We start from the raw sequence: 22,786 nt of genomic DNA on the forward strand, positions 1-22,786 counted from the left end.
ATTAAAATATGGTTATAAGAAAGATTGTAAAAGGATAAGTTTAGTTCAGTTCAGTCACTCAGTCGTGTCCAACTCTTTGCGACCCCATGAATCGCAGCACGCCAGGCCTCCCTGTCCATCACCAACTCCCGGAGTTTACCCAAACCCATGTCCATCGAGTCAGTATGCCATCCAACCATCTCATCCTCTGTCATCTCCTTCTCCTCCTGCCCCCAATCCTTCCCAGCATTAGGGTCTTTTCCAATGAGTCAACTCTTCACATAAGGTGGCCAAAGTTTTGGAGTTTCAGCTTCAACATCAGTCCTTCCAATGAACACCCAGGACTGATCTCCTTTAGGATGGATTTGTTGGATCTCCTTGCAGTTGAAGGGACTAAAAGGATAATGAGTATGAAAACCAATAGAGGTAGTAAGGAAACACAAAGGATATCTTTATGAAGATGAATAAGAAGGATGAAGAGGAAGATGAGGATGAGACAGAGAGGGTGGCAGAGCTATCATATTTTAAGAAGGAAATGGTGGGTTGGCAGTGCAAAAATTCTCTGTGGCTTCTAGTAGAAGATGACTGACTCAAGTTATCTTTTGTGTCAGTCAGCTCAGTCAGGCTTCTATAACAGTATTCCATAGGTTGGATGGCTTAAGCAACCAAGCTTTATTTTCTCACTATTCTGGAGTCTGATGATCATTATGATCAGAGTGCTAGCATGGACAGATTCTGGTGAGAACTCCTTTTTTGGTTTTCAGAGGGTCCCATCTCTCTGTGTCCTCACATGATCTCTTCTCTGTTTATGCATGCAGATAAAGAGGAAGAAATAGAGAAAGAGAATGAGAGCTCTCATGTTTCTTTTTATAAGGGCACTAATCTCATCATGAAGTCCCCACTCTCATAACTTCTACCTCTAAATGTGATTACTTCTTAAAAACCCTATGTCTAAATATCATCACATGGTGGTTAGGGGTGGGGGGGTATGGCTTCAACATATGAAATTTAGGGCTTCACAAGCATTTCAGTACATAGTACCTTTCCTCCCTAATAAAATTACATGTCAAGATAGCAAAAGTAACAAACTATCCAGTAGTAGAGTGGTCTACTAGGAAGACTGCCTTAAAAGACCAGAAACATTAAAATATTTCTGGGAGTTATAAAGTGACTATCATTTTATTGATACGGAAACATAATGGAGCTGAGGGAATCAGAATCGAGTATAGAGAAATGAGTGAAAATCTGACAAGTGTACTTCTTTTTAGAAACAGAAAAAAAATTTTCCAAGATCAGAAATAGAAAGAGCTGTAGTTCACAGTTGATTAATAGGAAAATTGTTGAAATGATTAGATGTAGGAATATAGAATAATGACCCATCCCTAGCTGGTAGTTGAATAGTTACAGCATTTTTCTCTAAAATAATGTCCAATAAGAAGAAAGAAAAAGCTTTATCAATAAAATTTATGGGAACATTTATGTTGGAAGAACCTACTCTGGGCATTTTTTAATTAAAAAAAAAATAGAACAGTGCCTCATATAATACTCTGTGATACTGAGACAGAGATTGTCTGAAGCTGTAAGGTTAGATTTTCTAACCTTTCTACAAACACAGAGATCAGAAGGCTTGACTGTGAATCCCCAAACACTCATGGTGACCAGGACGCCTATAATTACCTCTGTTCACTCTGGAGGAATAGTGATTTCACATTAGTGAAGAAACCAAATCAAGCAATGGATATTGAGTCACCTTGGACATATTTTCTAAATATAAACAAGTAGTTTATAAAGTCTTCAAAAATTCAAGAAAAATTACCACATGGTACAGACATCAAACTAGAACAAAATCCTCAAAATAAATACACAAATTAACAAATAGGGATATCCATATCTAAGAAATAATGCTTAAAACAAAGGCTAGATATATACAGAAAGATAAAAGTCTAATTTGCTTCCGTAACATATTTTGAAACTGTAACAGCCATGGGAATATAATATCTACCATATTAAATAAGAAAATAGGAAGCAAGCATATTTACTAATTAAAAACAGGATTGACAAAGTGGAAAGGTAAATCAATTGAAGGATTAACAATATGGCTGAAGATTAGTTTGGTGAAATGCAAAAAGAACCTAAGGAATTCCTCCACACACTCAACATTTTAAATATATATTGCTTACATTTAACCAAGCTTCCTCCTGGTGGTGGTTTAGTCGCTAAGTTGTGTCCAGTTTTTGGGACCCCATGGACTGTAGCCTGCCAGGCTCCTCTGCCTATGGGATTCTCCAGGCAAGAATACTGGAATAGGTTTCCATTTCCTTCTCCAGGGGAACTTCCCGACACAGGGATCAAACCCAAGTCTCTTGCATTGCAAGTAGATTCTTTACCCACTGAGCTATGACGGAAGCCCAGCTTCCTCCTAGCTCATATGCAATGCATCTCTGATATTCAGCCACAGTTCTGCCCTGTGTTGGTAAACAACCTTTTTAGATACATTCTTGCTATTTTTATTAATGATTATTTCTGGATGATTTGTTTATCTAAACCCAACTTATTAGAACCAAACACTAAAACAATCACATTTGAATACTACTTTATACTGGTTAGAAACGCTTTTTGGAGAAAGATATGGAGGTAGTCCAACTATAATCTGGAAATAGGTGTTCTGAGGATTGGCAGGTTAACGATATGACTAACAGCTCAACATCTGTCCATTTCTCTCTTGTCTTAAGTGTCTTGGAATATTATCCATCTGTTCCTCTCTTGTGTTTGTTCACAAGATGCCTGCTATAGCCTTAGAGCCATTGTTGAATCCATGACAAGAGGACAGAAGCACAGTGGCAAATGTGAACCCTTCTCTCATGCCTGTCCCTTTTTATAAGAGGGGGACTTTTCTGTAAGCTTCCAGAGTAACTGCAGGTTTTCCCGGGCAGCGCTTGATCCTGCAGAAGAAGCCAAGGCCGTCCTTCTTGAAATCACAGTGTCTTTGCCCATCACTCGAGTATCCTGTTAATAAGAAGGAGATGCAACAACGCCTGTTAGTTTCATAAGCATGACCAACAGAGCACTGACAGAGGTCTCCTGGAAAGGAGAAAAACAACAACGAGAAAGGCATAAATAACAGCTTTCAAAAATCCTGTCTGTGAAATTCAGGGGCCCAGTGTTGCTGCAATTGAAAGCAAGATGGTATTAAGGGAGTATGTATTTAAAGGTCACTGTTTATGCTTGCTGCATGCTAAGTCACTTCAGTCATGTCCGACTCTACGCAACGCTATGGACGGTGGCCCATCAGGCTCCTCTGCCCATGGGGATTCTCCAAGCAAGAATACTGGAGTGGGTTGTCATGCCCTCCTCCAGGGGATCTTTTCAACCCAAGGATGGAACCCGCATCTCCTATGTCTCCTGCATTAGCAGGTGGGTTCTTTACCACTAGGGCCACCTTGGAAGCCTGTAACAGTTTATACGTACACACATGTATACACATAGACTTACCTTTTTCGATATATATTTTAGTAATATCATTTCACGCAATCATTTTCAGTCTAAGATATAGAACACAGAGTTTAGTATTTCAGGCAGAAATAACCTTCATTTAGGCAGCGTTGTTTAAGTTCTTAATTTTATTTGATCTGAGAAACATAATAATTGGTTGTGAGCAAGATTCATCCACTTTCGATAGCCAGAGGCACCCTGATAACCTAGAAGTATTTATCCCAGAGAACATATATCTGCGTTTTCAAGTACATATCTTTGTATCTGGCATTTAAGTTACTTTTATTTTCAATGTATCTTTTTTAATGGATGTATAGCATAATTTTTCAATGGTTTAGCCAACCAGCCTACATCACAATCACTTTCAGCTCTCTTTAGTAGATATTTATCTTCAAATGAAAATTTTAAAGCTTTATTAACCCTAAAATAATGATTTTCTACAAATTATGCAAATTCACATATTTTCAAGTCATGCTTTATGTTTAACATAGTTCTTGACTCACATGTTCAGAACTGACACACTTATTAGACGTAATGAAATTATTATTTCTTACCTTGGCTTAGTGATATCATATACTAACTAGCATAGACTGATTATCTTTCCAAAATGTAGAAGGATCTTTTGATCTCTCAACAGCCAGTAAAATTATTATTAATAACATAATACAGGTTTAATCTGAAAATCATATCTTTCCACAAACCAAGAGTAAATTACACTAGCTTTCTAAAAAGTTAATTTCTTAAGGGTTTCAGAAAATGTATTGTAAATACCACATTTGTTTCAGAATTATATCTTATGCATATATACAAGAAAAATTAAAATGAGTCTTTTCATTTTAAGGTCTTAATCTATTTGCTTTAATTCAATCACAAACATGGATTACAACCTAATTGATCTGGTTTCTTTATATTTTTACTTAACACATTTGATTTTTAATCCCAAGCATTTGAGATTGCTATAATACACAATAAAAATTGCTTAGTTGATGGCTAAAGAATACATTTGAAGCAAAAATATATGCATAAATATAACAGAAAATGGAAGGAATCAGTATTCAAAAACAGAATCTGTCAAAAAATTCTCTATAACGATTCCAATCAAGTACAGTTCCCTAAATATTCCATTTCAAGTATACGTTGCTATTATAAAGCACTCACATAAAATAAGAAATAGAATTCCAAGTACAGTTCAAGACATTTTTATTCATGATAATCCTATCATTTCTTCATGCTATTTCAAATGCCATTACCATAATCCCTTAAATATTTTTTTGCCTTTAGCTTCTTATAATATCTCCATATACCAAATGAAGAACATCTCAAACAAAAGAATATTTTCCACTTCATGATTAGATGAGAAATTGAGTTTCAAACAGATTCTCCTGATGCATTCCTATATTTCTTTCTAGTTTTAACTTATATAATGTATTAAACTTTCTTCTCTTTTAAATGTGAATTTTGAATGACATTATTTTTTAGAACATCTCAACATGAATTCTCTTCTAAACTAGCTGACATTAGTAATTCTTTATTTCAAACTTTGATTCCCCACTCATTTATTTGCTAAATGGCCCTTATGCATTTTGATTTTTTTTTTGCCTGTTATGTGAAGCACTTCATCTTTTAACTTATCATCTTTCACTCAAATCCTCTACTTCATTATTATTCTATTTCTTCTAATCTCTTTATCTCTAAATAAGCTCTGTTTTTCCCCTCCAGGTTTCTAAATGACATAAAAGCACATATTTTTGTGATAATGCCCAGAGAAATATTTTAGTTAACAATTCTTTGGGTGAAATTCCTATTATCATTAAAAATCTTTAGCAGCTACCCTTGAAAAACTAGCTAGTTTCATTTTGATCTAAACCAGATCCAGTTTACTCTTTATTTACTAAAAGACTTTTTGCATTGATTTAGCTTGACTTGTACATATAAGTACTTGATGAGTTTTTGCTTGCTGTATGATGTATTTAAGACATGCACACACAGAGAATGGGACTATGTAGGTGGCACTAGTATGATATATTTAAGACATGCACGAAGAGAGAATGGGACTTTCTAGGTGACTCTAGCGGCAAAGAACCCACCTGCTAATGCAGGGAGACCTAAGAAATGCAAGTTTGATCCCTGGATGGGGAAGATCTCCTCGAGGAGAAAATGGCAACCCACACCAGTATTCCTGCCTAGAGAATCTTATGGACAGAGGAGTCTGGAGGGCTACAGTCCATAGGGTTGCAAAGAGTTAGACATGACTTAAACACCTTAGCACACATGGACTGCAGCCCAACAGGCTCCTCTTCCATGGGATTCGCCAGGCAAGAATACTGGAGTGAGTTGCCATGCCCTCCTCCAGGGGATCTTCCTAACCCAGGGATCAAACCTGCATCTTTTATGTCTCCTGCCTTGGCAGGTGAGTTCTTTACTCCTAATGCCACCTGGGAAGCCCACACAGAGAATGAGAGATAGATGAATGGATATGTCTATATGATACATGTAATACTTATTATATATAAAATATACAAAATGTTTATGCATTTAACTACTAAAATAGTTCAATAGAATTCAACTTTATCCTTACAGGTTGATATCAATATTGCCACAGTTTCTATATTTTAAAATTTTATAAAATGGATATAATAATTTATGCAAACTATTGTTTTTATTTGTGGAAATTTTATTTATTTGTACATTATAAAGAATAAAAAATAATCATATTGGAGTAATCAGCTATCTTACAGATGAAATTATTAAATATATGGGAAGCAATAAAAGTGAAATAGGAAAATGTCAGCCTTTATTACTAAAACCAAGAATTATTTCTTTGAAAATACCAACAATACAATGAAGCTTTAACAAGTATAATGGAGATTCAAATAAAGAACACACAAATAAGCTAGTTAGAAATGAAAATAATGACTGCATACACTGGGTAGTTTACATACAAACACAGAATTGCATTTGAAATATCATGTAAGCTTGATATTTAAATTAAATATAATTTGATAAAATCAGTTCAAGAAATGACTAAAATTTTGAATTGCCCATAATATCATTACAAGAATTAAAATGTTTCTTCCCTAGTGGCTCAGCATAAAGAATCTGCCTGCCAGTGCAAGAGACACAGGAGATGCGGGTTCGATTCCTAGGTAGGGAAGATCCCCTGGAATGGGAAATGGCAACCCTCTCCAGTATTCTTGCCCAGAGAATTTCATGGACAGAGGAGCCTGTCGGGCTACAGTCCATGGGTCGCAGAGTCAGACACAACTGAGCATGCACACACGCACAAGAGTTAAGATATATATATTTTTTTAATTTATTTTTTATTGAAGGATAATTGCTTTACAGAATTTTGTTGTTTCCTGTCAAATCTCAACATGAATCAGCCATAGGTATACATATATCCCCTCCCTTTTGAACCTCCCTCAAGAGTTAAGATATGTTGAGATCTATGTCTCTTTTAAAATTCACTGAGTTCATCTGTTATCATATACATTGTTTTGAAGTACAGTGAAAGATATTCCTCAGTTAAAAAATTAATACAATTTAAAAAAAGAAAAAAGTAAACGAGAGTAGGAGATGTTACTGAAATCTTTCATCTCGCTTATGAATAAAGGTGGAAAAATCTACACAAAGTGCCTGAAAAATCATACCCAGCTAAGAACTTGGTTAGCTAAGGCTATTCATTATTTCAACTCCATATATTACTCTCAATAGATGACAAAAAGTTGATTAAATTTCAAAATCTATTTCTGAATAAAGACTTATAAACCTAAAAATAGAAGATACATTTCATATATTTGCATTCCTAGGAACAGAATAAATCTACAGAAATATTAAAGAGATAAAACTTTCCAATAATGTCAAAAAGATGAACAAGGCCGCACTGTGCACTGTGCCTGTTATTGAACAGTTTGCTGACAGTTGTATGCTGTATTGTAAGTGAAAAATAAATAAAAGCATAATGCTGAAAAGAGCAACACTTAGCAGGATTTTCTGAATATGTCATTATACAGCTTGAACATACAAGAGAGTAGATTGCAAAATATTACACCTAGTTTTAGAGGATAGTGCATTTACATTAATATATGTCCAATTTAAAATGTAACTCTTCTATCTAACTGCATAGGATCATCTAAATCGAAGATTCCAGGTAAAAGGAAGCAAAGTATGTTCTTTCCCAAAAAGGTTGCTATAAGAAGAGATGCATATGCTTCATGTATCAAAATCTTATAATTGGTGAAATACTTTTTTTAAATGAAAGATTCTTTAAAAATGAAACAACTGTTCTCATTTTTTTTTTTCGAAAAAGGGTAAGAATAATGAAAAATGTATGAAATGAGAAATTACAGAATTGAATGAAAGGCAAGAATCCACTTCCACTATGGCCCACCTCCCCTTCTCTAGATAACTAGTACATATTCTTCATTATGAATTTTACTCTACATTCCAAAAATCATATGTAGAGAATAGTATGATAGTAAAGTATCTTATTTCCCAGAAAGAGATAAGCTTTCTAGTTTTTTGAATAGTTTTTGAACTTTGTATCACAATTTTTTAGTTCATTAAAATAAAAGAGAGCATTAAAGATGAATCTGGAGTGCCTTCGGCTGTCTGCCAGCTGCAAGCTGTCCTCTCTATCCTCAATAGGTAAATGGAGAGACAGATAGATGGACAGACATCTCCTGCTCTTCGTTTTTGTTTTTCTATTAAAAAAAAAAACTTAGGAAAGAGGGGTTATGTTACATTTTCACAATCAAATGCATATAGTTTTAAAAATTATTGCACCAAAATATATTATGGTGGTGAGATGTCTAAGAAAGCTTCCTTTTTGAAAGTATTGTCAGTAGTTGAAGATACTAGCTTGGGGAAGAAGAAAATTTGCAAATTATTTCTTTATCAAATAGAAGAAAAACCCTACACTAAAATATTCTTACATTTAAAGTAGGGTTCATAATTGAGATATTCAAGCTGTAAAACTTGTGTTTCATTCTCTAGACTTAACGTGTTTCAGAAACTCAGTGAACAAGATACACTTTCTAAGGGCTTCCTTGGTGGCTCAGACAGTAAAGAATCTGTCTGCAATGCAAGAGACCCGGGTTCGATTTCTGGGTTGGAAAGATCCCCTGAAGAAAGGAATGGTTGTCCACTCCAGTATTTTTGCCTGAAGAATTCCATGGACAGAGGAACCTGGCAGGCTACAGTCCATGGGGTCAGAGAGGTCAGCCATTACTGAGTGACTAACACTTTCACTTATACATTCTGTCTTAATTTATTATTTTTTAAATCATAGCTGAACATTAGAATCATTTTGGTGACTTTGAAAAATCATAGATTTGAAAACAAACTGCCAGATTTTGTTTTAATTCATTTGAGGGTAAATCTAGGCATCTATTTACTAAAAGCTCACTTGATAACTCAGGTTTACAGACAGGGTTGAGAACCACCTGGAATCAAAATCAAATTGTCAAGTTTGGAATTTGGAATAAAAGTCACTAGATAAGATTTTCTATCCACTACCCAAATTCCAAGGGAGATCTAATTGTGAACTTGTATTTCAGTGAGAAGGTTAGAAAGAGCAGATGTGCGTTATGGTCTCAAAAACTCCCAGTTTCTATATAATTTTTGAAACAGAAAAGAACGTCATATAAAAGAGCTACTCCAAAAAATTAAGCTAGTTACTTGTCAAAACGTCTTTATGATGTATATTGAAAGTGGTTCAACATCTGTATTCATCTCAGACTTGGCATCACTTGTCTTTTAGTTGTGATCTTCTCTGGTTCTAGATATAATGAAAGATTTTTGATTTTTATTGTTTTGGGTACTGTATTAGGATCCTATTTAAATCTATTTCATTAGGTCTTTGCCCTATTGAAGTTTAGTATGTAAGTTCTGGCCTAAATTTGTAAACTGTAGCCCACTGACGTCTTAACTCATTCAGCCTTTGCACCTCTTGTCGGGTCTTTCTTCCTCTGCCCCCAGGAAAGCTCCTTCTACCCTGCCGGTGCTGCCCATGTTGCTATGTAGGTGGTGAGGAAGTTGGGTGGAGAATGTTTCCTCTGAACTGTTCACCATATACATGGTGTCATAAGCTTCCAGTTCATCTTTGCTAATGCTCTTGTGGGGAAGGAAATACCTGTCTGGGTAGCCTCTGTCACTTGGTGAAAATCAGTAAATCCTGAGACTAGTTCACTTTCTGCTTTTGGAGGAAACCACAAAATACGTGACTTGGAGCTTGCAAGGTAAGTCACTTCAGTTATGTCCGATCCTTTCAGATCCTATGGATCATAGTCTACCAGGCTCCTCTGTCCATGGGATTCTCCAGGCAAGAACACTGGAATGGGTTGCCGTGACCTTCTCCAGGAGATCTTCCCAACCCAGGTATCGAACCCATCCATGTCTCTTACATATCCCTCATTGGCAGGCAGGTTCTTTAACACAAGCGTCACCAGGAAGCCCAGCTTGGAGCTTGATGCTGCTGCTAAGTCGCTTCAGTCGTGTCCGACTCTGTGCGACCCCATAGACGGCAGCCCACCAGGCTCCCCCGTCCCTGGGATTCTCCAGGCAAGAATACTGGAGTGGGTTGCCATTTCCTTCTCCAGTGCATGAAAGGGAAAAGTGAAAGTGAAGTCGCTCAGTCGTGTCCGACTCTTAGCGATCCCATGGACTGTAGCTTGGATGTGCTCAAATCAGTTCTGTGGTTGCCAGAGGTGTTGAGTGTTGGATGGAACTATCTGCCTGCCCCGCTGGTGCTGTCACTGCCACTGGGTATGAATCAGTTGATGAATCTCCCTACTATGTCTCTACTGAACCCACCCTTTCCTAGTCTTTTGGTCAGAGGGCAGATATTTTTCCGTGTTCATGTTTTCTCTGCCTGCTGGGAGTTCTGGGTAAACCTAAAACTCTGGGAACTCACCAAAGCGTTTCTTCAAGATTTAAGGTCCTTAACCCTAAAAGTTCTTTCTACCTTTCAGAGCACTTTTATGATTATAAAATTATTTCCAAAGTATTTCATTTTATTTAACAGCTAGAATAAGAGAAGAATGAATGTATGCCATCTTAATTGGGACTGCTGCGGCTGCTGCTAAGTCACTTCAGTCGTGTTCAACTCTGTGCGACCCCATAGACAGCAGCCCACCAGGCTCCCCCGTCCCTGGGATTCTCCAGGCAAGAATACTGGAGAGGGTTGCCACTTCCTTCTCCATAATTGGGACTAGAAGTATAGAAATTAGAAATTATTTTATAAATGGAATTGCATTCGAAATTAGTTATTTTAGCAATTATAATAGCCAGATAGGGGGAAAAAGTCTGTACTAATAATAAAATCCATGTGCTGCCACTCAGTCATGTCTGACTCTTTGCAACTCCATGGACTGTAGCCTGCCAGGCTCCTCTCTCCATGGGATTCTCCAGGCAAGAATACTGGAGTGGGTTGCCATGCCCTCCTCCAGGGGATCTTCCCAACCCAGGAATGGAACTAGGTCTCCTGCATTGCAGGTGGATTCTTTACCATCTGAACCACCAGGAAAGCCCAGTGAAATCCATATCTTCATGCAATTGTCCCTATACTTTGTTGTCAATAAAATAGTAGAAATCTATGCATGCATGTGTACTAGTTGTGCATTATTCTTTGTGGCCCGTGTACTGTAGCCTGTCAGGCTCCTCTCTCCATGGAATTTGCCAGGCAAGAATACTGGAGTGGGTTGCCATTTCCTACTTGAGGGGATCTTCGTGAACCAGGGATCAAATCCGAGTCTCCTGCCTTGGCAGGCAGATTATCAACTGTGGCACTTGGGAAGGCAGTAGAAATCTACAGCCCCAACTAATTTTGACCTGAATTTCTCCTTTTCTATTTTTCCCATCCTGGATCAAATATCAAGTTCATATTTCAAAGTTCTCTGATTTTTGTCATGGATTCTGTTCATTTCAACCCCAAAGATAACTTTCTCTTTCTCTTTTCCTTCTAATATGTTCTACTTCCCTTTTATCAGGATTATTCTTTTAATAAAACTACTGACTTTCATGTTATAGTTTATTTCTCACACCTAATAAATTATACTGTCTCAATGTTAATTATTTAAAACTACAAATATTCCGTAATTAATTCAAGCTTAAACTTAAAAGAAAACCAGCTGTTATAATCAAATCTGCTAATTCAAAATTAGTTAATAACCAGAATACTGAGAAAATAATTCCTAAAATTAATAACTGAGGACACCTTTACTATTAAATATGATCTGCAATGGTAACTATAATTAGCATTGCCATTCAATCATAGAAGTAAACCCAAGTCAATATCCATCTAATTGACATGATACAATCAAAGTATCCACCATTGGGGCAAAGGTATTTGAATTCATTAGCTAAACTTATTCAATAAGTGTTCTATTTGCCAGGATTTAAAGTAACTAATGATTTTTTATTTTACAGGACACACAGTAAAGCAAATATAAAATGAAGACTTCAATAGTTCTCCAGTCAGTTACTCTTAGACAACTTGTTCAAGCATTTAAATGTTTAAAAATATTCTTTTCTACAACCCACAAAATGAGAGAGAATCTTAGAATATATTTGAAGTTAATTTACGGTTATGCAAAAAATCTCTACATAACAGTAAAGTTTAGTGAGTGTGCATGATCAAACATTTTTGTTTTTCTTTCAGAGACATATGGTATATAAATAAAAAATGTAACATATGTGTGGTGACTACTGTTTATTGCTACACAGAGTGAGATACAAATAGTATTATCCTAAGAATTTTAGGATGATGACTGAAGCCCTGAAATTAAAAGATGTTCGCTCCTTGGAAGAAAAGCTGTGACAAACTTAAACAGTGTACTAAAAACCAGTGGTTCATGTAGTCAAAGTTATGATCTTTCCTGTAGTCATGCACAGATGTTAGAGCTGGACTGTAAAGAAGACTGAGCACCAAAGAATTGATGCTTTTGAATTGTGGCACTGGAGATGACTCTTGAGAGCCCCTTGGACTGCAAGGAGATCAAACCAGTCAATCCTAAAAGTAAATCAACCCTGACTATTGATTGGAAGGACTGATGCTGAAGCTGAAGCTCCAATACTTTGGCCACCTGATGCAAACAGCCAACTAATTGGAAAAAACCCTGATGCTGGGAAAGATGGAAGCCAAAAGGAGAAGGTCTGGCAGAGGATGAAATGGTTAGATAGCATCACCCACTCGAAGGACATGCATTTGAGCAAAGTCCAGGAGACAGTGGAGGCTGGTGTGTTGCAGTGCATAAGGTTGCAACAACTTAGCGACTGAACAAAACAACAAAGAATTTTAAAAGATGGCTAAATTTAATCTCATCTATTATGAACTACTGAATAAGAAAGCTATAATCTTTAAAGTTTTTCCTCACTTCTCCACATATCTCATAACTGCCTTTTCTTAAGGATTTCTAAGACCCAATAGTAGTGATAGTCCTCAAAAATCAGATAATACATATTAATTCTTTAGACAATTTATTATAGATTAATCTCAGTTTTTAAAAAGTGTTTTTCTATACAATAACTATTAAATACAATTAATTTAGAAATTTGCATTTTTCACAATTTATTTTAAATAATTGATGCTCTAGGGAAAATTGACAATTATATTAAAATTAAAAAAAATAAAGTTTTAAAAAGAATTAGAATGAATTAGCAAATTGTTAACTGTAACTCTTTGTGGGGAACTAAAATTAAATATTATGTTACGGTGTCAGAAATTTGATTATTTAAATAGACACCTGATGCATTCCTGTCACTGTATAGAATAAAAAAAATTTGCCAATAAGAATATAAGATTGAAGTGCATATTAATTGTATTATATTTGGTATTTTCAGTTATCCTGAAACTGAGCTGTATTTGACACTTCATCAAGTTTTTCATTCTGCAAAACAATGATACTAGTGCTAAGAATAGATAACAGATGACAAGTTTTGAATTGAAACTTGAACTTAGTAGAAATATCATAATACTAAAATAAATGTCCTTGGATAAAACACATGGTTTAAAAATGAAAAGCAACATTTACCTTTTTAAAAAGTGTGTATGAGATATTAATTTTCATTTTTAAGTAACAATGATCTTATTTATTGTAGCAATTATTATTTTACTTTGTTTTAAAAGTTTCATCAAGTAATAATAGACTAGCAATGATGAATTATTGGGTATCAAACTACCCTCCTATTGAGAATAAATTTAAAATTATAGATAACATATGAAGCAACTGTTTTCAGGACTTGGACAACAGCAGTTCTAGTCTGATTCCTGGAGTAAGTTAGACGTACAAGGTGTACTCCACAGAGGTCCGGAGACTGCACAACGCTGGGAACAACCAGCCAGAACGAAGGCGCCTCACTGACCACTCTAGGAATTCAGTTCAGACCCAAGAAGGGCTCTGCTTTCTTTGCAAGGTTACTGTATACATAAGGTAACACCCAGACTGTGTGCTCAGCAGTGTCTGACTCTTTGTGACCCTGTGGACTGTAGCTCACCAACCTCCTCTGTCTATGGAATTTTCCAAGCAAGAATAATGGAGCAGGTTGCTAATTCCTTCTTCAGAAGATCTTCTTTACCCAGGGACTAAACCTGTGTCTCCAGCATCGCCTGCATTGGCAGGTGGATTCTGTACAACTGGGCCACCTGGAAAGCCATCCCTAGATTTAGAGTTAGGCCTCTAGCACAGGCCTACCAGAGACAAATCCAAGCAACCAATAGATCAAGTTGTACTGTCAGTAAATTAACTTATCACTAAAGCTAAAGTCAACGCTAAATCTATACGCTAAACAATGTAGTGTCAACAATATATCATATATGATAAAAAGTGTTAGATACTTGAAAACTCAGGAAGATGCATTTCATCAGCAAAGAGGAAAATTCAAAGATGATGATCCCTTGTAATTACAAAAGAAAAAGTTTTAAAACATTTAACAAAGAGGATGAATATGATAAGTGGAAGGATTGAGAATCTCAGCAAAAAATAAAAATTATTAAAAAAAAAGAATAAGATGGAAATTCTGTAGCTGAGAAGTTCTCAAGAGAGATTTGGTGTGATATGGAATTTATCAAAGGGCATACAGACACACACACATATAAGACAGGAAAGTGAAGAACATTTTAAAAGAAGGATATGAGGAGATAAGGGTTTTTCTAGTTACAGAACTTGAATTTCAGAGATCACAGTGGATGGTCTTGAGGGTGGAATGTCAGGGAGGGATGAGAATTAGTGTCAAAATAGATGTGCAAAGCCACTTGATGTGGATGTCCTGTGAGAAGGAGAATACTTCAGTGATTAAGAAAAATACATCTGTAGGAAATAATGGTATTTTTCCTAATAACGATTTACAAAAATCTGATAATTAGTATTATTTTGGAGACAATTTTGGGCAATGGTAATAGTGAATGAATGGGGTTTTGGGGTGGGGGTTAGTGTAAGAGAGTCTTGGCAGAAGCACAAATTCTGGGGTGGGGATTCTTTATATCTTGCAGTGAGTAGTGTTTAAGCTGGGATGTGAGGAGTATACTGAAGCCATTTTATTTTCATCAGTGTTTGTTTCAAAAAATAGGAATTGTTTAATATACTACTTTGAGTATTACAGTTTTTCTTTAACTGGTTACCCAATGGACATTCTCCCAATTAAAATGGCATAGATTAGATTAACCTCAATTTTAAATTATACTGATGTATCCATAGTTCAAAAGTTTAGTTAATAATGAGTATTCTTTTAAAAAAAATTATTTATTATAATTGGAGGCTAATTACTTTACAATATTGTGGTGGTTTTTGCCATACGTTGACATGAATCAGCCACAGGTGTACATGTGTCCTGTCGTCCCAAACCCCCCTCCCACCTCCCTGCCCACCCCATCCCTCTGGGTTGTCCCAGGGCACCATCTTCAAGTGCCCTGTTTCATGCATCAAACTTGGACTGGTCATCTATTTCACATATGGTAATATACATGTTTCAAAGCTATTTTCTGAAATCATCCCACCGTTGACTTCTCCCACAGAATCCAAAAGTCTGTTCTTTATATCTGTGTCTCTTTTGTTATCTCACATATAGGGTCATTGTTACCATCTTTCTAAATTCTATATATATGCATTAATATACTGTATTGGTGTTTTTCTTTCTGACTTACTTCACTCTGTATAATAGGCTCCAGTTTCATCCACCTCATTAGAACACACTCAAATATGTTCTTTTTAATAGCTGAGTAGTGTTCCATTGTGTATATGTACCAAGACTTTCTTACCCATTCGTCTGCCAGTGGACGTCTATGTTGCTTCCATGTCCTAGCTACTGTAAACAGTGCAGAGATGAAGATTGAGGTACACTTGTCTCTTTCAGTTCTGCTTTCCTTGGTGTGTATGCGCAACAGTGGGAATTCTGGGTTGTATGGCAGTTCTTCTTCCAGTTTTTTAAGGAATCTCAACACTATTGTCAATTGTGGCTGTACTTGTTTGCATTCCCACCAACAGTGTAAGTTCAGTTCAGCTCAGTTCAGTCGCTCACTCCAGTCCGGCTCATTGTGACCCCATGGACTGCAGCAGGCCAGGCCCGCCTGTCCATCACCAACTCCTGGAACTTACTCAGACTCATGTCCAATGAGTCAGTGATGCCATCCAAACATCTGATGCTCTTCCGTCATCTTCTCCTCCTGCCTTTAATCTTTCCCAGAACCAGGGTCTTTTTCCAAGGAGTCATTCATCCAATCAGGTGGCCAAAGTATTGGAGCTTCAGCTTCAGCTTCAGTCCTTCCAATGAATATTCAGGACTGATTTCCTCTAAGATGGACTGGTTTAATCTCCTTGCAGTCCAAGGGACACTCACGAGTCTTCTCCAACACCAAAATTCAAAAACATCCATTCTTCTGCGCTCAGCTTTCTTTATAGTCCAAATCTCACATTCATACATGACTACCAGAAAAATCATAACTTTGACTAGATGGACCTTTGTCAGCAAGTAATGTCTCTGCTTTTTAATATGCTGTCTAGGTTGGTCATAACTTTTCTTCCAAGGAGCAAGAGACTTTTAATTTCATGGCTGCAGTCAACATCTGCAGTGATTTTGGAGCCCAAAAACATAAAGTCTGTCACCGTTTCCACTGTTTCCCCATCTATTTGCCATGAAGTGATGGGACCGGATACCATGATCTTAGTTTTCTGAATGTTGAGTTTTAAGCCAACTTTTTCACTCTCCTCTTTCACTTTCATCAAGGGGCTCTTTAGTGCTACTTCACTTTCTTCCATAAGGGAGGTGTCATCTGCATATCTAAGGTTATTGATATTTCTCCTGGAAATCTTGATTCCAACTTGTGCTTCATCTAGCCCAGAGTTTCTCATGATGTGCTCTGCTTATAAGTTAAATAAGCAGGGTGACAACATGCAGCCTTGACATACTCCTTTACCACTTTGGAACCAGTCTGTTGTTCCATGTCCAGTTCGAACTGTTGCTTCTTAGCCTTCATACAGGTTTCTCAGGAGTCAGGTCAGGTGGTCTGGTATTCTCATCTGGAGGAATGTTCCACAGTTTGTTGTGATCCACACAGTCAAAGGCTTTGGCATATTCAATAAAGCTGAAGTAGATGTTTTTCTGGAACTCTCTTGCTTTTTTGATGTTCCAATGGATGTTGGCAAGTTGATCTCTGGTTCCTCTGGTGCCTTTTCTAAAACCAGCTTGAACATCTGGAAGTTCACGGTTCACATACTGTTGAAACCTGGCTTGGAGAATTTTGAGCATTACTTTGCTAGCGTGTGAGATGAGTGCAATTGTCCGGTAGTTTGAGCATTCTTTGACATTGCCTTTCTTTGGGACTGGAATCAAAACTGACTTTTCCAGTCCTGTGGCCACTGCTGCACTTTCCAAATTTGCTGGCAGATTGAGTGCAGCACTTTCACAGCATCATCTTTTAGGATTCAAAAGAGCTCAACTGGAATTCCATCACCTCCACTAGTTATTTGTAGTGATGCTTCCTAAGGCCCACTTTACTTCACATTCCAAGATGTCTGGCTCTAGATGAGTGATCACCTAGATTATCTGGGTGAGTATCTGGGTCGTGAAGTTCTTTTTTGTATAGTTCTTCTGTGTATTCTTGCCAGATCTTCTTGATATCTTCTGCTTCTGTTAGGTCCATACAATTTCTGTCCTTTATTGTGGCCATCTTTGCATGAAAATTTCCCTTGGTATCTCTAATTTTCTTGAAGAAATCTCTAGTCTTTCCCATTCTGTTGTTTTCCTCTATTTCTTTACATTGATCACTGAGGAAGCTTTTCTTATCTCTCCTTGCTATTCTTTGGAACTCTTCATTCTAATGGTTATATCTTTCCTTATCTCTGTTGCCTGTTGTTTCTTTTATTTTCATAGCTGTTTGTAAGACCTTCTCAGACAACAATTTTGCCTTTTTGCATTTCTTTTTCTTGTGTGTGATCTTTTGCATTTTTTTTTTTCTTGGATATGATCTTGATCACTGCCTCCTGTACAATGTCAGAAACCTTGGTCCATAGTTCTTCAGACACTCTATCAGTTCTAATCCCTTGAATCTATTTGTCACTTCTACTGTATAGTTAAGGAATTTGATTTAGGTCATACCTGAGTGGTCTAGTGGTTTTCCACACTTTCTTCAATTAAAGTCTGAATTTGGCAATAAGGAGTTCATGATCTGAGCTGTAGTCAGCTCCTGATCTTGTTTTTGCTGACTGTATAGAGCTTCTCCATCTTTGGCTGCAAAGAATATAATCAATCTGATTTTGGTATTGATCATCTGGTGATGTCCATGTGGTTTGCCCTAACCAGTATGTTCTCTTGGCAAAACTCTATTAGCCTTTGTCCTGCTTCATTCTGTACTTCAAGGCCAAATTTGCCCATTACTCCAGGTATTTCTTGATTTCCTAGCTTTGCATCCCAGTCCCCTATAATGAAAAGGACATCTTTCTTGGGTGTTAGTTCTAGAAAGTCTTGTAGGTCTTCATAGAACTGTTCAATTTCAACTTCAGCATTATTGGTGGAGGCATAGACTTGGATTACTGTGATATTGAATGGTTTGCCTTGGAAACAAACAGATCATTTTGTCGTTTTTGAGACTGCATCCAAGTACTGCTTTTCAAAATCTTTTGTTGACTATGATGGCTACTCCATTTCTTCTAAGGGACTGTTGTCCACAGTATTAGATATAAAGGTCATCTGAGTTAAATTCACCCATTCTAGTCCATTTTAGTTCTCTGATTCCTAAAATGTCAATCTTCACTCTTGCCATTTCCTGTTTGACTGCTTCCAATTTGCCTTGATTGTGGACCTAACATTCCAGTTTCCAATACAATATTGATCTTTGCAGCATCAGACTTTACTTCCATCATTAGTCACATCCACAATTGGGTGTTGTTATTGATTTGGCTCCATCTCTTCATTCTTTCCAGAGTTATTTCTCCACTGATCTCCAGTAGCACATTGGGCACCTACAAACCTGGGGAGACAATCTTTCAGTTTCCTATCTTTTTGCCTTTTCATACTGTTAATGGGTTTCTCAAGGAAAGAATACTGAATTGGTTTGCCATTCCCTTCTCCAGCGGACCATGTTTTGTCAGGACTCTCCATCATGACCTGTCCATCTTGGGTGGCCCTACAGGGCATGGCTCATAGTTCATTGAGTTAGACAAGGTTGTGGTCCATGTGATCAGATGGTTGTTTTTCTGAGATTTTGGTTTCAGTCTGTCTGCCCGCTGATGGAAAAGGATAAGAGGCTTATGGAAGCTTCCTGATGGGATAGAATGACTGAGGGGAAAACTGGGTCTTGTTCTGATGGGCAGGGCCATGCTCTAAATCTTTAATCCAATTTTCTGTTGAAGGGCAGGACTGTGTTCCCTCCCTGTTATTTGACCTGAGGAAAAACTATGGTGGAGGTGATGAAGATAATGGGGACTGCCTTATATTCAGTGCCTCCAACCCTGCAGCAGGCCACCACCGACCCACACCTCGCCAGAGACACTCACGGGACACTCACGGGAAAATCTGGGTCAGTCTTTTGTGGGGTCACTGCTCCTTTATCCTGGGTCTTCTCGAGCAAGGTTCTGTTTGTGCCCTCCCCTCACCTCCAGAGTCTGTTTCCCCAGTCGTGTGTAAGTTCTGGCAGCTCTATGGTGAGTTAATGGCGACCTCCTCCAAAAGGGCTTATGCCATACCCATGTCTACTGCACCCAGAGACCCTGTCCCCACTGCCGACCTGTACCTCCTCAGGAGACACCCGAACATAGTTCTGTCTCAGTCTCTGTGGGGGTCTCTGGGTCCCGGTGCACACAAGGTCTGTTTGAGCCCTCTAAGCATCTCTGGCAGGTAAAGGGTTTGATTCTAAATGTGATTTTGCTCCTCCTACCATCTTGCTGGGGCTACTCCTTTACCCTTGGACATGGGATATCTCCTCACAGTCGCTCCAGCACCATGCAGCCATCTTGGATAGTTTAGGATGTTTGTAATTTATACTTACTCTCCTGGCTTAATTATTAATAACAGAAATTTCAATATTAAAGTGTTCCAGATTGCTTAGATCTCTATAAATATCTTGTTATAGAAGAAAGCAAGTAAATTATCAAAGACTGAGATTTTTTAAATTATCAAAGGCTCTGAAAGTTTATAAAGAAGTCAGTAGTCAGTTTGAAGTCCTAACAGGTCAATAATAGGACACTTTGAGAATCAATAAGAGTAATAACATAAGTGATTGAAATGTATAAATATTTTAGATCAGTAAGCCTATCTCTATGGGATTATTTTAGCTCATAAATGTAAAAAACGTAGAATTAAAATGTCATCAGTGTGCAATCAGTAAAAAGATCAAAGAGCTAAAGCATGATCATCAATAGCTTTTGACATCACAAATAAAAGACAAATTATATGTGAGGGGAAAAAAAAAAAAAACTACCAAGTATTTTTGCTGAAAGTGAGTGAGACAGAGAGAAAGAAAGAGATGGGAGAATTAAACCAATTCTTTAAATATAATTGCCAATTTAGAAATAATATGATGATAAGGGCAATTGTTTAACAATTCTACAGGAATACAATCAGAAGTAATACAGGATGTTAGTAACACTATACACAGTTTATTCAATAGTGATGGATACAAAGAGAGTAGATTTTGATAACATTAGGAAGTTATACTTCTTGTTTTAGGTTTATTAATAGTGTTTTAAGTACATAGTTCATGAGTCCTTGTTTTTTACAGATATATATTAACATGTTTATCAGTGAATTTATATGACTCTGGAATTTGCTTCAAAATAATCCATCAGGAGAAATATATGGATTATAAAAAAAAAAAAATTGGTCACATGGATAATTGCAGAAAAATAGTAAATTGCTACATGTGCACTGACTATATTATTCTCCTCACTTTTAATATATCTTCAAGATTGGCTATAACAAAATTTTTTAAAAATTCTGTTCTCTTTTCCTTCCAGCCAGTTCCAGTGTTTGGGATTTTCAGAGGCAATTATTTTGATTAAATAGAAATAATGGTTGGCTAAGTGGAAATTCATTGCTCAAAGGCAGCAGTTGATGTCAGAACTAATATCGTGCTGTTTTGTCATTAATTCTAAGATGAGACTCTCACTGACTTTTGATATATGAATTGTGGCAGGAGATTTTTATTATATAGCCTGAGTTTCAAAGAAGGAAAGTAGGCAAATCTTTTACTAGGACCCTTATTTTTATTTGAGGATTTGTTTAATATGATATTTTTAAACACATACTAATAAATGAAAGATGTGAAAGTTTATGTTTGTCACTAAAGAAGAAAGAAGAAAACTCTTAAGAAAGACATAGATGAGAATAAATCATTTGGAGTTGAACTTAAGATGTGTGATTCTTTCGTTTTGGATGTTGTTATCGTATGTGCTCCACTTCAGTGTTCCAAAAATATCAATAAAATGTACATAGGAGGCCTACTCAATGAGTCTTTGCCTCGTACCATTATAAGTATTGTAATAATTTTTGAAATTTGCTGACTTCACATTTTGTACCTTTCATAAAAATATAAATGATAAAGTATCAATTTCTTGGGAAGAGGATGGAATTAGTGTAGTAATGTTCTCCCAATATGAAATATCATTTTTACAAAAGGGGCAATTACAGCAAACTCAAATGGCAATATCATGAGACAAGAATTTTTTCAAAAGAGCTTTAACACAAAACAACAGGAGATATATATGATTATCACAATATATCAAAATGAGTTTAAGCAAATGTAAACAAGTAAGTAGATAATGAAAGGAAGCAAATTAGGTCATGAAGAGGAAAACAGAAGAAATTCACCTGGATAGGATGCCTTACTCTGGATTTAGCAAATGTTTCTTTGTGGAAGTTTAAAGAAGCTATTTTCTGGGTATCAGTTAATTTAAAATAATGTGGGTGCAACTCATATTTAAATTCCTTTCTGTTCCGTGGTAAAATAAAAATTGAAGTATAGAAGAGAACATTGTATTTTTTCTTCTGAGGAACATTTAAGCATGAATGCTGCACTCATAGTAAATGTATTAAAAAAAAAAACAAACTGGTCAGTTTCCTCAATTTAGGTCAGTTCAGTCGCTCAGTTGTGTCTGACCATTTGAGACCCCATGGACTGGAGCATGCCAGGCTTTCCTGTCCATCACCAACTACCAGAGCTTGCTCAAACTCATGTCAATGGAGTCAGTGATGCCATCCAACCATCTCATCCTCTGTCATCCCCTTCTCCTGCCTTCAATCATTCCTAGAATCGGGGTCTTTTCCAGTGAATCAGTTCTTTCCATCAGGTTGTCAAAGTATGGAGCTTCAGATTCAGCATCAGTCCTTACAGTGAATATTCAGGATTGATTTCCTTTAGAATTGACTGGTTTGATCTCCTTGCTGTCCAAGGGGCTCTCAGGGGTCTTCTCCAACACCATGGTTCAAAAGCATCAGTTCTTAAGTGCTCAGTGGAGAGTCTCCTGACAAGAATACCTGAGTAGGTTGCTGTGCCCTCCTCCAGGGGATCTTCCCAACCCAAGGATCAAACCCAGGTCTGCCGGATGCAGGTGGATTCTTTACCATAGGTGCCACCAGGGAAGCCTGGTTAGTTTATAAGATTTTTTTTAATTAGAAAATAATATATAATGTCATGTTAGAATTTTGACATACATATATATTAAAACTATTTATGCTAGCATATAGCTTTCAACACTGCATTCTTAAGTGTTGAAGTGCTTTGCATGCTGAAATCTTCCTACTATGGATATGTAGTATGTTTCTTTTTAACTTTATTCATGAATGGAACAAAAATTTGCATTGTTCTGGTAGTAATTGTTAGAGATTT

General features: G+C 36.8%; 1 long non-coding RNA gene across 1 annotated transcript in view; it reads right to left on the reverse strand.

Moving 5' to 3' along the window:
* Positions 1–1,720: 1,720 nt before the first annotated feature.
* The window catches only part of LOC145516428 (uncharacterized), a 372,999-nt gene continuing 351,933 nt past the window's right edge, over positions 1,721–22,786 (reverse strand). Inside the window, exon 2 of the long non-coding RNA XR_014061381.1 lies at positions 1,721–2,985. This is a non-coding gene — a long non-coding RNA (uncharacterized LOC145516428). The remainder of the gene's footprint in view (positions 2,986–22,786) is intronic.

The sequence above is a fragment of the Giraffa tippelskirchi genome, chromosome 8, assembly GCF_054371585.1.
Source record: "Giraffa tippelskirchi isolate mGirTip1 chromosome 8, T2T-mGirTip1v1.2.pri, whole genome shotgun sequence".
Classification (NCBI taxonomy): Eukaryota; Metazoa; Chordata; class Mammalia; order Artiodactyla; family Giraffidae; genus Giraffa; species Giraffa tippelskirchi.